Here is a 12,051-nt window from a genome sequence, read left to right on the forward strand (position 1 = left end):
GTCTGCAGGCTGGAGCGCTGCGTGTGTGAGGAGCGCTGCGTGTGTGAGGAGCGCTGCGTGTGTGAGGAGCGCTGTGTGTGTGAGGAGCGCTGCGTGTGTGAGGAGCGCTGCGTGTGTGAGGAGCGCTATCGCGGCGGCGTGCGGTCGTAACGTCGGTGGTGCGGCGCCCGGTGCGGAGAGCTGAGACGCGCCGGCGTGGTGAGCAGCGGGAGGAGCGGCAGGCTCGGGCCAGCGACGACAGGATCAGCGGGCCCAGCTGCACACACACAGAGTACACGGGACACCTGTGCCCGGGCCGCGGCCTGTCCCCCCCCCCCCGCGCGGCCCCCACCGCGCCGAGGAACCGCAGGCCCGAGGGGAATGTCAACAGCAGGTCGCATTTCACCGCGACACCTTATTTGCGAAACGCGATCGTGTCACGGTGATCGGTCCCCCTCCTCCACCCGGCTATTTCAGCACGCCCAGTAACGGCTACGCCAACCCCTGCTGTTCACAGCGGCAGAACCCTAAAAAAAGAGACCACTTTAGCCACATCATCAGGGATTTGGGGGGGACCCATTGTGGCACTGGATTCCTTCATTTGTTTTTCGCCCCGTGAAATTGCAGAACTTAAGAGTTTCTCTTCGCAGAGAATCGTAAATCCCTGTTGAGTAACTTGAGCTGATTGCTTTTGAAATGGAAAGCTCTGATATTCGGGTTGAAATGGATGTTTTTGTTACAGCGGCAATCTGACACTCCAGATACCGAGCCACTTACAGCTGTGCTTCGCTTTGTTTAAGGGTTGGGAGAGCTGGACCTGAATGAAAATGTTTGGGCAATCGGAAAGGCTTAATGCGTCAATCTGAAAATTCCTTTCTGAGTTCCCTTTTTTAAAGCAGTGACTGTATACGTTAGATAAACTAGGCTGGCACAGCATCACACACCAGCACGAGTACGGGAAGGTGAACACTTGGGAAATTCAGCAGCGGCTGTGATCATACAAAACACCATTTATTATTTATAATAGCATGGTGAAACAGGAACGATTGTGTAAGGCTATATGGTGGATTTTTTAGCGAAGGTTTTTCTTGAACAAGCTCATCTTCTGATCTTCGAACATGCATATGATATATCCTCTGAGATGCGTTAAGCTTGCGGAACTCTCTTATTTATCAGGCATATCATGCCGTTTCCAGCGAGCAGAGCCGTCTGAAGCACTCCCGGTGAAGGGTGGGTTGAGGGAAACGCTCAAGGTTACGACAGTGTTGTCATTTACCTTCAGCTTCCAGCCCACCTCTAACAGGAAGCTTCAGTTTGAGTAGATAGATGCACAATAATATTATGTTTAGCCCTATTGACGGTACCCTCTCGCGTTGTATGTAGTTAACATTACTAACCAATCACAAAGTCTGCAAAATAACTGAGGACGTTTTCCTCGCTGACATCGGCAACAGCGTGTTGTTGTGTGTAAGCGTATGCAAATCAGCCCGGTTTGCTCACACTGCCACCTCTGTGAGGTCACCGCTCTGCATAATTTCCCGCACGGCTGGGTGACTTTTCTTAAAGGGACATGTTCGGTCCTGGAGCCCTGCCGCCCCGGGGCCGTGGGCGGGGGAAACCGGTCTGGTTTGTCAGCCTGTTGCGTAAGAGCGCAGGATGTTACTCAGCCCGTGGCGGTCAGCCCCGCCCCCCGGGCCCTGCCGCTCCGCAGGTGAGCTAACCCGAGAGGAGCGGCTAACCCGAGGAGAGCGGCTCTCACTTCAAACGCTGCTCTGTTGTGGGCGAGGAGGGCCATCTCAGTCATGAGTTCTAGAGTTACCGGCGCCGCTTCCAGATGTCCCGACAGAGACCGTCTTCGTCCTTTTAGATGTGGTGTGCGTGTGCGTGCGGTTGTGCGTCTGGCAGAAGCCAGGTGTCCTTATCTATCGTTGGCTCGTATCCCTCCTGTTGCGCAAAAGGCTGAACCCGCTGCTGATTGGTGTGTCACAAATGCGTGGCCAGCGTAATAGGAGCGGCCATTGTGTGCCCCTCTACCGAGCGGCTCTTATCAGAGCCACAGAGTAATATGGGAGTGTTCCTTGTCTCGACAGATCTTTCTAGAATTAATTTGGAATTTTTGGCTGGACCGCAGCAGCGGGGCCAGCCCTACAATCGCGAATGTGACTGACTGAGTGATGAAGTTACACCATTAGTTCGCCGAGTAATGAAGTTACACCATTGGTCGGTCGGATCACGTGTGTTAGGTCCATCCATGTACTAGGTTTTAACCTGGTTCTAGCTCAGAGGTGTTGGGTTTTTTAGTGTCTTATTTTGTTTTTACTCTTTTCGGAAGCTCCTAGTAAGACGTTGGGATGTTTGGGCGCTCCCTGTTGTGCCAGTCGCTTGCTGGATCTCGTGAGCGCCCGTCTGTGCCTGGAACCACTCTCCAGGTCTTTGCGTGGGCTGAGTCTCTCACCCGCTCGCCTTTGGTTCCCCCCTTTGAAGTGGTTTCTTAGAAACAGCGGCAGATAGCGCTTCTGATTTCAGTTCCAGCGTGGAGACAGCGGGCAGGCCTGATGTGAGGTGTGCCGTGCTTGTGCTCCTCAGTGTGAGGAAGCAAACGGGGGGACTCCTGTACATGAAGGGTGTAATCTTCCCCAGGAGTCCGTCTGCGGCGTTCAGCCCGTCCAGTAGGCCTGAATCTCCCCGGGCACTCTCCACCGCGTCCCGTTTCTCCAATCCCAAAATCTGGTCCTTCCGAAGAGAACGCAACCCTGCCTGCCTTATTTAAGAACGAGCACTTTACTCAGCCGGATATGTTCATGTTTTTTTTCGTCAAGCTGGGTTTATTGAGCATGCCAGAGAAAAAAATAAATAAATAAATAATATATATATATATATATATATACATACACACACACACATTTTAACAGGAGCTAGAAATTCCAGCGTAATACTTTCAGTCATGTGAGCTAAGTGTGTGTGTGAGAACACGCGTGTGAAATATGTGGGCTAGCACTGTTTTTCTCCATAATCTGGACTGGCTGTCATTCTGGTTCACGCGGCCGCTCATGTCGCCGCTGGAGCGGAACGGCTAAAGCACCTAAGGGCCGAGCAGCCGCTGGGATCAAATAAAAGTCACTGTCAGCTGCTGAGCCGAGCGTGGAATTCTGGGAAGGCTCGCACTCGCACTTCCTTTCCCAGCGCCCGGGCCAAATCTTCCCCCGCAGAGGGGCGAGGGGAGAAGAGAGCGCTAACGCCGAGGGGTCCCTGGACTCCCTCCACCCAAAACCTTAAAGCCGACATGCCAGAACATCTGCACGAGGCCGTTAGCCTTTCTCTGACCGGAGGTAGCGGGGACCCGGAGAACGTTTTCCACTCGCTGCTGACAGAATGTTAACGCTATTGTTTTAGTAATGCCGCAGAAAAACGGCGCACGCGGAACGTTTTTACCCAAAGTGCATTGCGCCTGTACCCGTGGTAGTCGGCGGCTGCCGTTTTAGCTTGGTCTCTGGAACCCGTTTCGCCTCGCTGTTGCGTTTTAGCGCCGATCCTCTGCGTGTTTATATATAGACTAATAACGTGCTAGATTTAGATTAAAGGTGTGGCACTTGCTCACCCTCGCACTCTTCGCCACGTGCTGGACACGCCTTCAGCAGCAGGCAAATGGCTCGTCGCAAAAGATGCCTCAGTACCCCAGAGAAGCTAACGGAGCCTCCAGTTTTAACGTTCATTTCGTCCCTCCGCATCGCTCGAACAGTTTAAATATATTTACTTCTGTCCAATTAAAAAAAATTAAAAAAAATAGATAAAAAGCAGAATGTTGTGGCAGTGAAAATGGCTCGGAGTCGGCTTCCGATGCACAAGAGCTTGGATTTTGAGCTTCCCACGGGCGAGCCTCAGTCAGAGCGCTCGTTTGAGCCTCGATGGCGGGCGCTTGCGTGCCGCCTGAAACGGCCTCTCCTGTGAGGAAGACGATGATGAAGGAGGCCGGACGTGTAATCGGAACGCTGCCGATCGATTCCGATCAAACGGTTCCCTTCAGGTCTGGCGAGGCCCCGGGACCGCAGCAGGCGGCGGGCTGCAGGCGGGGCGTCTGCTTCAGTGTTTCAGAGCCCCCTTCATTCCTGAAATCGATCGGCCGCTAATGCTACGTAGCCGCCAGCCTGCTGTTTGTGTTCTGAAAAGGAGAGCGGGGGAATGTGCGCGCGTGTCTGAGCCAACAGTGCTGGTTCTGCCCATGACTGTTTCATTAGTGTAGCATTCGACATTCAGCATTAATGTAGCATTGATTTGGCTGTAGGACAGTATAGGCTAACTCGTGTTGTATAGTCAAAATAAGTAGAGGACATACTCATTTGAAATAGCATTTCATGAGCCCGGTAATCAAATCGCGTAAGATGACATGAATTTTGTTCTGTTGAAAACACCACATAATGTTTAAGCTCTGTACGTTCTCAATTTGGTAATGGCCATGTTTGTACATATCTCAAGAACAGTGACGTGAATATATGTAGTTTTGGACAGGAACTAATTTGCCTGCTCTTGTGGTGTTAATGCGGCTGTTATTAGTTCTGCAGTGAAGTGTACTAAATTGAACTGTCATATATTAGTGTGAGGTATAAGCCTGCATTTCCTAGTGAAAAAAAAAACAAAAAACTTTTGGTCGATTTTTTTGCTTTTGCTTTGAACTAGCCTAATGTTTTCATTTTCATTTCATCACTGGAACGTCGCCTTTTTCAGTGTTGCCAGATTGGTATGCCCATCAGTTTGAACCTTCAGATAACAGTCAATAAATAAAACTGGTTTTATTTATTATTAAATGTCTGTGAGGGGGAAAAGAAGGCCCCCTTGTGTTTCTCTGAGTGGTGCAAGAATACCTGTGCGGTCGCACGCAGGTGAGCCACAGGCAAGCCCTCCCATTGGCCAGACCTGAGGCAGCGCCCCCATCCCCCCGCCCCCCTTCTCCACTGCTCAGTGAAAGACAACACCTGTGACATCACACGTGGACGGTGGCTCCACCCAGTCCTGCCGAGCTCAGCGAGTGAAGCAGCCCCGTCTCAGGAGAGACTCTCAGACCAGATCAGCCCCCTGCAGCCTGCAAGTGGGGCTCCAAGTGTGGGAACAGGGAACAGCCAAAACTGAACCGTCCGCTAGCGATGGAGTAAAAAAAGAGCAGGGGAACGCGTGATCCTCCTCCTCCTCTCTTCCACCTGAGCGCATTCCGGTCTGACTTACTGGCGGACTCTGAGACACAAGCCTGAAGGATTTTGATGTTGTGAACACGCTTGTTGGAAATAGCTGCGAGGGTGCATTGTTACAGGAAGGTTGAGGACAAGTGTTTTGCCTGGGATTTCTCTTTTTTGGTATCTGTCTGGCTTCTGGAATTTTACTGATATTGGTAAGTGTGGCACTTGACATTTTTTGTGTTTTTCAAGTTGTGCACTGTTTGTGTGTACAATACTGCTGCTGAACTAGACTGGGATGCAGTTTTGCACAGAAATGCTTGAAAGCCCAGGCAGTAGTGCTGTTTTTTTTTTTTTAAGTTGCTTTTCTACACCTTTCAGATTTTATTTAAAAGTCTAATGAGGGGCTTTGTTATGTTATGGCTTGATTCACAGGACGTGGTGTAAATGGTAAATGGAATAATGATAGGTTGACTTTTTAAAAAGTGCATTTTAAACAGTTTTCAGCCCTGTTTTTTTATATATATTTTTTTCCGAATGAACAATATTCGTGTTTTTATTCACTAACATAGAATTTCCCTTTCCAAGCCCTTTTATTCTGTCTTATTTAGCCAAAACAAAGGGGAAACCTCCACTGGCCGCTTCGCCATTGGCCAGCTCTTTGGCAAATTGCCCCATCTGGTGAGAGCCCTCTCGGTTTTTTGGCACTCTGAATTAAAATTTTAAAAAAGCCCATAGCTTCCCCCGGCCGTCCCCTAGCGACTGCTGCCTAGGTGAGACACCCCGCGGTGGAGCCGAGTGTGAACTCCGGGGCCAAACGACCCCCCCCAGCCCCCCCCCCCCCCCCCCCCCCCTCGTTTTTCCAGTTGTCCGTCTCCCGCTTTTGTAACCCCCGGCGGTTTTCGGGGGAGAGCGGTGGCGAGTTCCCCTCTGCCTGTGTTCTCAGGAGCACACAAACCAGCGTGGAAGCCCAACTGTTCGTTTCAAAGGGGGAAAAGAGGACAACAAAGCTGCCTTTCTGCGGTAGTGTAATTGTAAGGTAGCGCGAACGAAGCTGCAATTATGCCTCTTGGGGGTTTTTTTTTTTTTTTTTTTTGTCTGAGGAAAATGTGAAAGGAATATATATACATGTATATATTTATTTCTTGCCAAATAAAAGTAGTTCTGTAGTAGAAGTAGTAGTTGGGCGGAACAGGCAAATATTTGATGCTGTTGTTAAGGGCTGCCAGTCTCGTGGCTCTGTGCCAGGGTTGTGTGGCATACGCTGTGAGCTGTGTGTGTGTGTGTGTGTGTGTGTGCGCGAGCAGTCGCTGGAAACAGGTTCCTCGCTCGAGCGTGGGCTGATTATTTAACATTCATTCCGCCCTCACCCGTCACGTAGCGTGTCAGCAGGGTAAATAAAGCAGTTGTTGAGCAATAAGCTTGCTCAACTCTTCCAGCCACTCTCACCAACCAAAAAAAAAGAAAAAAAAGCAAACTTTGTTTTTTTCCTACAATACCCATCAAACACTCCTTGGAGTTGCATGGAATAAGCTATAGGGTAGCTTGCCTGCACTTTGTTTAGCACTGAGAGCTAGGGCTTCCCTTGGGATCCTTTCCTAGAGCTCAGCGCTTATGTCATTGCAGCTATGCAGACCTCAGTGCTGCTCACTCCTGGGTAGTAGTTTATTTGTAAGGTAGTGTTTTGCGGGCTCTTGACTCTTCCGCTTGTGTACGCTGGCGCACCGCTAAGCCGGGGAATCGCGGCCCGAGCAGCGAGGAGGACGCGCAGCGTGAGCCCTGCGCGGCCCCAGCTCGGCCGTCTCCGGTGAGACCGTACCACGGCTCTTTTCTCTGGGCTGTGGAAACAGGAGCCGCGGGGGTCAGCGCCTTATCTCCGGGAGCTGACCCCTGCCTTGTGTCCCCCCCGCGCCCCCCCGACCCCCGCATTCCTTGTTTACGACTCCAGGTCTTGAGCTTTTTATTACCCCCCGGCCCTTTGTCACGTCTCCTGGATACCACCCAGTCGACGGGGGCGCCATTTCGGGAGGGGGGGGGGGGACCGGTCGGGCCGCTCGGGGTAACGACCCCTGAGATTCCCCCGGTTACCGTCGCTAATCCCATTTCTGTGCGGCTTCTTGCGGCCGCGGCCCCTGCTCCTCCAGCCTGGGTGTTCTTCCCTGGCTCTTATCATTAACCATCGCGATTGGGAAGAGAAAGGTAAGAGCCCGGGGGGGTTTAGGCTGTTTCTGTAATTACACAGGCTAACACACACACACACGCTGGCGCACTCACACGAACATACACTCACACACACACACACTCACACGCACATACACACACACGCATGCACGCACACACACACACACATACTGGCGCACTTGCACAAACACACACACACACACAAACGCACACACAAACACACACACACACACAAACGCACACACACACGCACACACACACTCACGCACACACTCACACACACACACACGCACACACACACACACACACTCGTACACACACACACACATAATATGGGTGGATCTGCCCTGAGGTTTCAGCCATAACATCCCACCCCCTTTCTTTCTTTTTCTTTTTTTTTTAAGCGCAGCTGCAGGCTTCTTCGGTCCTCCAGGGATCCTGTGGCCTTTTTGAATCGGTATTTTTATTTATTCCCGCTCGCCTTCCCCTTTGAAGGGGAGATTCAAAGCCCCCCCCCCTCCACCGTAAGCCTCCGAAAACTAGGGGAAAATAGACGGAGTTTATCAGGCCCGGCGTTTGATTCCTCGTCTCCATTGATGGTAGCCCGGCACATGCTGGGGTTATTTAATCCTCCTCATCCCTTGTGGGACGAATACCGGAGAGCCGGCTTTGGGCGCAGCGCTGGCTGACTGGAGAAATGATGAGCGTAGGTTAAAGGTGGGCATATTGCACTCAGATGGCTGTGAAAGCAAAAAACAAAATGAAGACATCGGGTTTTTGTCTCCTCTCCGGTTTCAGTTTAATTTTTCTCGCTGCAAAATTTATGATTCTGCCTTAATTATTTATAAGTGCCATGTATTATTACAGTGCTGGTTAAACGAACGCCAATTACTTCGCCTCCAATAATTAGGGAAAAAACAAGAGATGACCAAATAAAAAGGAACCGATCCATTGCATTTGTGTTAGCCCCCGTGGGTAAATCAATAATTGATGCAGCTCGATGCGAGAGCCCAGTCGATCAGACATGGCTCTCTCCGTTTGAAACGCGACATTCATTGTCTGTCGCCCGGATCAATTTGCGCCCGGTGATTGCCTGGCTCTGTTTTCGCACTGTGGTTGATTGGGAAGGTGGTGGAGATCACTATCAGGCTTTTTAATGGCTGATTTGTTTTCTGATGGATCATTCCTTCTCTGAGGCCTCGCAGGCAGCGAGACAGACGGCCTTAAAGTCAGGCTGGGGTCCTCGGGCCGGGGATGAGGCGAGCCCATAGCGACTGAGCGTCCACGGCTCTGAGACACAGCATGCCTGTACGCTCGGACAGGCGCTATAAAGCCGCCGATGTGCCGGTGTGGCTGTGTTTTGACAGGAGCCATGTCTGGCGACGCTCTGGTGTAGGGCCCCACACTCGCTGGGCCCCCTGAAACAGGACTTTGAGGGAGAGGGGTGGTGAAGGGGTCTGGCCCCACGGTCGATACTCTGCGGGCCTACACACACGCCACACGCTGCTTCTGACTTCCTGTTTTACTAGTGGGATACTCTGCGCCCAGCTTGAGCTCTGATCTGGGGGGGGCTTGCGAAGCAGCGGTGTTTATTTTCCTTGCTGAGTGCTCAGTCACAGTTTGCTGCCATAATGGCTGTGAAGTGCGGAGGTCCTGCCTCGGAGAGCCATTGTGAGGGGAATGCACGCAGGAATTGTCCACTGGGTTGCTACATTTCACTCGTGAGTCGACACCGCCCTTCCCCACGTAGTGAAGCCCACGCAGCAGTGAGGAAATTGGGTGTGCTGGTTTTCCCCCCTCCTCAGTCGGAGGCTCCACACGTACGCAGGGGCGCGAGCGCTGCTGCAGGTTCACTGTCATTGGAAACGGAAATTTGTCTCTCCGGCCGACCGGCCCGTCTCCGCTCTGCAGAGCGGTGCGGTGCTGTTCTTTTCCCTCAGGCTTACTTCCTCCTCCTCCTCCTCCTCCTCCTCCTCCCTCCACACTCTTTTCCCAAACCTTTGGACCTTACACACAGGACAGCAGCAGGAAGCACGTACGCAACGCAGCAACAAAAGCATTAACGGGGAGAGCGTCACGGCTGAGGCCTGGCTATCACTGGCGCTAGTCACCATGCGCGAAGGCAGGACTCTGGACTTAAAGAACAAGAAAAAAACGATCTGAAGGGAACCAAGCAAAGCGGCCATTTTCATGCCGAGCTGTGAATTCCCTTTAGTTTATCATATGTTCTTTGAAGTGCCACTGGGCTCGTAAGGAAAGGGTCCACAGAGACCATGTCCTGGGCTTCTCCCTGTAGATTCTGACCTAGGGTGCTGACGGGTGCAGCTCCACAATGAAACGGGTCTCCATTTCATCTTGTCCAGTAGTCACAGCTGACTGAGGTTGAAATTGTGCTGAAAAAGGACACGGATCAAATATGATCAAATGTGAAATACAAACATATTATTACAGTAGGTATCTATGTACTGTAGCTCTTCCAGCAGATTTAGCTTCCTGTGGTTTCAGTCTCTGGCTATGCAGATGCACTGTGGAATTCTTCAGTGTGTAAGGAGCTTACATTAATTAGTGTACTTAAAAGTGTCACTGTTTTACGTGCCATTAGTACTAAACATTAAAATAACCATATTTCATGCCTGGTAATGTGCGGTGGAGTCATCTCCATTACCCGTGCAACCTTCGCAGCACTGTGTTTGGTAACCTTTGCAGCACTGTGTTTGGTAACCTTCGCAGCGCTGGGTTTGGTAACCTTTGCAGCACTGTGTTTGGTAACCTTCGCAGCGCTGGGTTTGGTAACCTTTGCAGCACTGTGTTTGGTAACCTTCGCAGCGCTGGGTTTGGCAGCCTTCGCAGCACTGTGTTTGGTAACCTTTGCAGCACTGTGTTTGGTAACCTTTGCAGCACTGTGTTTGGTAACCTTCGCAGCACTGTGTTTGGTAACCTTCGCCGCACTGTGTTTGGTAACCTTCGCAGCACTGTGTTTGGTAACCTTCGCAGCACTGTGTTTGGTAACCTTCGCAGCACTGTGTTTGGTATGTAAATTGAGTTTTCTGACGCGTGTAGCCGGGCGAATCACGGAAGTGGGGACCTGGGTGGCCCGGCAGATCCTCTTTGTTAAAGACGTATTTCCCCTCTCATGCAAACTCATGCTAATTCCAAATCAGTTTATTGCACTTGCTCTGGTTGGATCCGGTTCCTTTTGATGTATCCAATGTGTGTGTGTGTGTGTGTGTGTGTGAGTGCACGTTGCTTAAACCACCGGATTAATCCCCCCCCCCCTTTTTTTTTTTCTTAAATGTTGGTGCCCTTGAGTCTGAAAAGAGGAGCTTGTTGCAGCCTCTTCCTGTTTAGGCCCTTCGGGCCAGTCTTGTAGAGAAGGTTGGCTGGTGTAGGAAATTAGGCTGATCTCCAGCCGTTCCCCTGCTGGGCTCAGTGGTGAGCCGAGAGCTGCGTCGCTCCGTGATGGGCAGCCGTGCAGCGGGAACGTGGCGCAGTTCATCACACGCCATCAGATCCCAGCCCCGGAGATCCCCCCCCCCACCCCCTCACGAGGGAGGTCTGCGCTGTCCCTCCGGGTTTTTAGATGCATTGAATAGGAGGGCCCGTCGAGTGCCCGGTCCTCCTCAGCAGAATGCTAATGTGGACCACAATGCCGAGCGGGGACGGTGACAGCCAGAGACATTAATTGTCATTTCGCCCCGCACCGCCGCTGGATCCCCTTGTTCCTCCCAAAGTGACCCTCTCAGAACGCCGCGATCTCACCCGCCCCTTCAGCGCGTCGGGGCGAAGACGAACCCCGATCGATGCGCTTTCGCTTACGCCCCCGCGCTAACGCGCGGCCCGGCTGCTCCGGGGGCGGGCCCCATTAGCCGCAGTCTGGTGAAGGATGCCGGGGGGGGGGGGGGGGGGGGGCGTTCCCGCCGCGCCGTCCGTTCCCAGCGGAGTCGGAGCCCGCGCGGAAACAATGGCAGGCCGCTAAAGCTGGTCTCCAGATGGACGCCGCGGTGTTCGGATCCCACACCGGCCCCTCAGTCTGCAAAGGCTTTCCTTCAGTCATCAGAGCACTCTGCATGCCTTCCTTCTCTCCTGTGTGAAACGTCTGTGCTGAAATCTCCTTTGCGCTGTTTGCAGATTTCTACCCAGCGCAGGGTTCTATTCTGTCGCTTTACAAACCAGCCAGAAATTTCCCTCCCAAATAATGGCTGTGATGGGCCGCTGTCACAGTCACTGCTGTTGTGAGTTTGCTGTCTCGGGCGAACATTGGTTTTAGAGATATACCGTAGGTTGTTCATAATGGAAAATGATTATTGAAGAACATAGTTGTGATTTTAAGTAAAATATGTTTGAAATGTTTTAATAATTCTGCAGAAGACGATTATAAGAAATAGTTAATAAAGCTAGAACCCCCTCCCCCCCCCCCATCCATCCATATTTACTCTTTCAGAAGTTAGATTTTTCACCAGTTTGCAGCTGGAAAGCTGTCCTGACGGAAACATCCCTCAAAGTGTGCGGATTGCCAGTCAGAATCCCAAGGCTGGGTTCAGGCCGCTGGATAATGTGTTTGCTAATCTTTGGCTCCTTGTGTAAATCTTGCGCCGGAGAGCCGGGGCCCCTCCGGTAAATACCGGCGATTTATGGTCCCCGGCTGCGGCGGCACAGAGAACACCTAAATCTCGGGGTCCTTGGCGGAGAAATAAAGCATTTAGCCACGGGCTCCGGGAGCTGTGCC

The 12,051-nt window shown here is 51.8% G+C and overlaps 1 protein-coding gene across 18 annotated transcripts in view; it reads left to right on the forward strand.

The window, feature by feature from the left end:
- ptprfb (protein tyrosine phosphatase receptor type Fb) overlaps nucleotides 1-12,051 on the forward strand; it is a 206,363-nt gene that overhangs the window by 46,461 nt on the left and 147,851 nt on the right. The window contains exon 1 of one of the 18 annotated variants that reach the window (XM_035421850.1): nucleotides 5,005-5,359. The exons of the other annotated variants lie outside the window; for them this stretch is intronic. The gene's annotated coding sequence lies outside the window, so the exon portion shown is untranslated. Of the gene's footprint in view, nucleotides 1-5,004; nucleotides 5,360-12,051 lie in introns of those variants that run through there. 18 annotated transcript variants of the gene reach the window in all.

This window comes from Anguilla anguilla, chromosome 6 (genome assembly GCF_013347855.1).
Source record: "Anguilla anguilla isolate fAngAng1 chromosome 6, fAngAng1.pri, whole genome shotgun sequence".
Taxonomy (NCBI): domain Eukaryota; kingdom Metazoa; phylum Chordata; class Actinopteri; order Anguilliformes; family Anguillidae; genus Anguilla; species Anguilla anguilla.